General features: G+C 49.9%; 1 long non-coding RNA gene across 1 annotated transcript; it reads right to left on the reverse strand.

The window, feature by feature from the left end:
* Window positions 1-318: 318 nt before the first annotated feature.
* LOC125092382 (uncharacterized) lies at window positions 319-4,078 on the reverse strand. Its single transcript, XR_007124888.1, has 2 exons — window positions 4,025-4,078; window positions 319-1,430 (listed from the first exon to the last, which is right to left on the reverse strand). It is a non-coding gene; the product is annotated as an uncharacterized LOC125092382 (long non-coding RNA).
* Window positions 4,079-5,182: the final 1,104 nt, after the last annotated feature.

The raw sequence follows: 5,182 nt of genomic DNA on the forward strand, positions 1-5,182 counted from the left end.
AGGTTTTCCATTTCCTCCTTAGGAAATTGCTGGCAGGTAATGTTCTGCTTAAAGTGGATCCCTCCTGCACTGCTGGAGGGCATGTGGGCTGCTGCAGTCACTCTGGGAAAGCGTATGGTGGTTCCTCCAAAAGCTAAAAATGGAATAACCCTAGGATCGAGCCATTGCCCTCCTAGAGATTTCCCCAATGGGCACAAAATGCACATTCACTGGGGCACAAACACTGTGATGTTTATAGCAGCATTATCAATAATAGCAAGCAAAACTATGGAGGGAGTCCCAATGTCCATTTGCTGATGAGTGGAGAATGAAGATGTGGGTGATTTACACACACACACACACTCACTCACTCTCTGGAACAGGACCCAGCTTCAAAAAGAATGAAATCTTACCATCTGCAAGGATGTGGTTGGATCTCGAGTGCATTAAGCTCAGCAAAGTCAATAAGAAGAGACCAATACCCTATGATTTGACTCCTACATAATTTTAGAAAGAAAACAGATGAACACAGTGAGGGGAGTAAGATAGGCCAACGAGGAAACAGACTCAATCTTAGAGCACAAACCGAGGGTTGCTAGAGGGCAGGGGTGTGGGGGGAAGGGTTAAATGGTGATGGCTATTAGGGAGGGCACCTGTTGTGATGAGCTCTGGGTGTTCTATACAGGCAAGGAATCACGAAATCCTATCCCTGAAGCAAAGGAATGAACACTGCTTGCAACAAATTGGAATTGAAGTCAATGAAGAAAAGAAGACCACGTTCTGCTTCATGAAGAGTGAGGTAAAGATGGAGTGATTTTTGCTCTCCTGTTGTGTAGATGGACATTTTCAAACACACCGTCATAGGTCACGTTAGTTTCTGATTGCATAAGGAGTCCTGAGAAAGCTGCCATGAAAAATTCAGGTCTCAGAGCATGTCCATGTTCCACTGATATGTTCCTTCCAGTGTGCCCAGGTACAAAGGTAAGTGGAGAGAAATATGGCAGAAGAGGAAAGGAGGTGTTAAGCGGTCAGGAGGTAGCCTTCCCCCTTTCTCATGAAAGCCTTGGGCCAGTGTAAATTGAGAAGAAGGAGGGGGGATCCCAGAGCTTTGCAGCAGACAGGGGAGTTCCAGGTCTGCCTAGAGCTGAAGGGGTCCCTGAAGATAGCTGAGCTAGGGGCGTGGCAGGCCCAAACTGCTGGTGCAGAGGTAGGTTCCCCGAGGGGCTGAGTTGAGGACAGGGATCAGGCGACACATCAGGCTCTGGGTTTGTAGCCAGGGGGCTATAGATCGTGGGCGAATCCTCAGGGGGCAGGCAGGTTTCTCTGGTTCTGAGGGTTTTGGTAGTTCCTGTCAGCACGGTTTCCTGCTGGGTGGCAGTTGGACTCCTGGTGTGTGGCTCCAGAGTCCCCAGTCTGGAGGGCTCGGGGGACAGGGCCCTGGAGATGGAAGCCTGAAAACCAAACTGAGGGTTAGGGTCAGGGCTTAGGGGCAAGGCAGGCCCGATCTGCCAGTGCCCGGGGCGGGCACCCCATGGGACTGAGTAGAAGGTTTTTTCCTTGCAGGCAATGGGCTCCTAGAGGTTTTTCTCGCAGGGTTCATGTGTGACCATTCGGGAGCCCAGGCCATGCCCCCCGAGAGAGCCTGTGCTGCTGGAAGTGAGTTTACCAGGTGTTTTCCAGCCAATTCTCACAAGCTTTCTGCCCAAATTGATTTCGATTTGGGCAGAAATCTAATGATAATTGGCCAGTGTTGGGCAGCGATTTGGGCCACGCTGGCACCCGCAGTCTTGAGCGCTTTCTCGTTAGGTGCATGTTGTGGCCATCTGGGAACATGGGCTGGACCCTCGCGGCTCCCCCAAAGACCCCGTGCACGGTAGCTTTCCAGGGGTAGAGTTGAGGGAGCAGTTCCGGCTGAACATCAGCCTCCATGTTTGCAGCCCAGTGTGGTGCTGAATGTGGGGGTGGCCTCACGTGGGGGGCATGCAGGTTTCTCCCACTCTGAGTTTTGTGCACCTCCGAACAGCACGGTTTCCTCCTGGGTGGCCGTCAGAGTCTTTAATTATGCCTCCGGGTTCCCCAATCTGGAGGGCTTGGGGGACAAGCTCCTGGGGATGGAAGCCTGAAGACCCTCCCAAGGTTTAGGGTGAGGGTCTAGGGGTATGGCAGGCCCGATGGGCCAGCACCGGGTTGGGCACCCCAGGGGCTGGGTAGCGGGAGGCATTGTCCTTGCATTCACCTGGCTTGTAGAGTGCTTTCCTACAGGGTTTGGGCTGCAACCACTCCAGACCCTGGGCCAGGCCCAGGTAGTGGCCCTGTGGGCCTGTGCCACCAGAAGCAAGTTCACCGGCAGTTTTCCAGCCAATTCTCATGAGCTTTCTGCCCAAATTGATATTGATTTGGACAGAAAGCTCATGAGAATTGTCAGCGTTGGGCAGCGATTCAGCTGCCGTCTAAAGTGCTTTCTCACTAGGTGTGTGTCACAACCATCTGGCAACATGTACTGATCCCACGACGCTCCTCTGAGGGCCCCCTCCCGGGGGAGCTATCCAGGGGCAAAGTTGAAGGAAAGGGTCTGGCTGAGCATTAGCCTCTGTGTTTGTGGCCTGTTGTGGCGCCAATGGTGGGAGTGGCCTCACGGCGTGGGGGGTGTGGGGGGCGGGGGCATGAAGCTTTCTCCTGCTCTGAGGGATTTGTGCGGCTCCAAATGTCACAGTTTCCTCCTGGGTGGCAGGCAGAGATGTGGGGTGTATCTCAGGGGTTGCCAATCTGGGGCGCTTGAGGTCCAGGTCTCTGGAGAGGGAAGCCTGAAAACCCAACCTAGGGTTCGGGTTAGGGCCTAGGGGCATGTCAGGCCCCATCTGCCAGCGCTGAGACCGGCACCCCAGGGGGATGATAAGAAGGAGGGTTTGGCGACGCATGCGCCTGGCTTTTAGAGAGCTTTCTCGCAGTGTTCTTCCTGTGATCACTTGGGACCTAGGGCCAGGCCCAGGCGGCTCCCCTGAGGGCCCACACAGCCAGAATGGAGTTCACGGGGGGTTTCTGGCCAATTCTCATGAGCTTTCTGCCCAAATTGATATTGATTTGGGCATTAAGCTCATGAGAATTGGCTGGGGTTGTGCAGTGATTTGGGCCACCCTCGCACCCGCTGTTTAGAGTGCTTTCTTGCTAGGTGCGTGCTGTGATCATCAGGGAACTCAGGTCGCAGACACGTGGCTCCCCTGATGGCCCCAGCTGAGGGGAGCTTTCTGGGAGGCAGAGGTGAGGGAAGGGCTCAGGCTGAGTGTCAGGCTCCATGTTGGCGGCCTGGTGGGGCACCGAATGTGGGGGTGGCCTCAGGGGGGGGGCATGCAGCTTTCTACCGCTCGGAGGGTTTTGCATAGCTCCAAAAGGCACGGTTTCCTCCTGGGTAGCAGGTGAATTCCTGGGGCTTTGCTCCGGGGTCCTCAATTTGGAGGGCTTGGGGAACAGGCCCCTGGGGACAGAAGCCTGAAGACCCAACCCAGTGTTTGGGTTAGGGCCAAGGGGCATGGCAGGCCGGATCTGCCATTGCTGAGACCGGCACCGCAGGGAGCTGATTGTAGGGAGGCTTTGGCCATGTGTGCACCTGGCTTTTAGAGTGCTTCTCACAGGGTTTGGGCCACGACCACTCAGGACCTTGAGCCAGGCTCAGGCAGCTCCCCTGAAGGACACATCTGCTGTAAACTTCTGTACAGGGGGTTTTTGGATAATTCACACGAGCTTTCTACCCAAATTGATATAGATTTGGGCAGAAAGCTCTTGAGAATTGGCCAGCATTGTGTGGCTATTTGGGCCTTGCACAAGCCCGGTGTTGGGAGCGCATTCTCACCAGGTGAGTGTTGTGACCTTCAGGTCCCACAGTCCGGGCCCACGTGGCTGACCCACCTGGCTCCTGAACTGACAATGCATCAAAGAAATAAAAACAGACATAAAAAAAAAAAAAACTTGAAATAAAGGAAAATGGAAGCACAATATGCCAAAATTTATGTGACGCAGCAACAGTTCTAATAGGAAAGATAATGCCTACCTTAAAAGAAAGCTCTGGAATAAGAATCTACATGTACATCTCAAGGAACTAGAAAAAGAAGAACTTAAGTCCAATGTTAGTAGAAGAAAAAACATGACAAAGATCGAAGCAAAAATAAATGGAGATTAAAAAGACATAACTAAAAGCTGTGTTTTTTTTAAAATATAAAAAAGTTGACAATCCCTAAAAAACGAAGACACAGAACTGAAAGGACAGACATTATACCTCGTGAGAAACACCAGGACCAGATGATTTCACTGGTGAATACTACCAAACATTAAAAAAAAAAAATCAATACCAGTTCTTCTCAAACTCTGCTTAAAAACATAAGAAGAGGGAATACTCGTAAACGAAATTTTATTTTATGAGGCCAGCATTACCCTGATAACAAAGTCATATTAGGACACAATGTATAGGGATATTGGCCTCTGGGGTTTTTTTGTTTGTTTTTAAGATTTATTTCTTTATTTTAGAGAAAGACAGAGAGCATGAGCTGGAGGGGCAGAGAGAGAGAATCTCAAACAGACTCCACACTGAGCACAGAGCTTAATGTGGGGCTCGATCTCATGACCAGGAGATCATGACCTGAGCTGAAACCAAGAGTCTGTCACTCAACCAACTGCACCACCCAGGTGCCCTCCTGGCCTGTGGTTTTCTTATAAATACATTTGCAAAAAATCTCAACAAAATTCTAGCAAACCAAATCCAACAGGATATTGAGAAGACTATGCACCATGATCAAGTGGGATTTTTCCCTGGGATACAAGGGTAGATCAATATATGCAAATAATTAAATGTAATAAATTAACAAAATCAAGACAAAATCAGAGAGGGAGACAAACCATAAAAGACTTAATCATAGGAAACAAACTGAGGTTGCTGGAGGGGAGTTGGGTGGGGGGAAGGGGGTAACTGGTGCTGGACATTAAGGAGGGCATGTGATGTAATGAGCACTGGGTATTATAAATGACTGATAAATCACTGACCTCTACCTCTGAAACCAATAATACATTATATGTTAGTTAACTGAATTTAAGTAAAAATAAATATGGAAAAAATTTTATAATCTCGATAGATGCAGGAAAAGCATTTGACAGGATTCAACATCCTTGCATATTAAAAACTGCATATTAAAAACTCAAGAAACTGGGTATAAAA

This window comes from Lutra lutra, chromosome X, assembly GCF_902655055.1.
Source record: "Lutra lutra chromosome X, mLutLut1.2, whole genome shotgun sequence".
Lineage (NCBI taxonomy): Eukaryota > Metazoa > Chordata > Mammalia > Carnivora > Mustelidae > Lutra > Lutra lutra.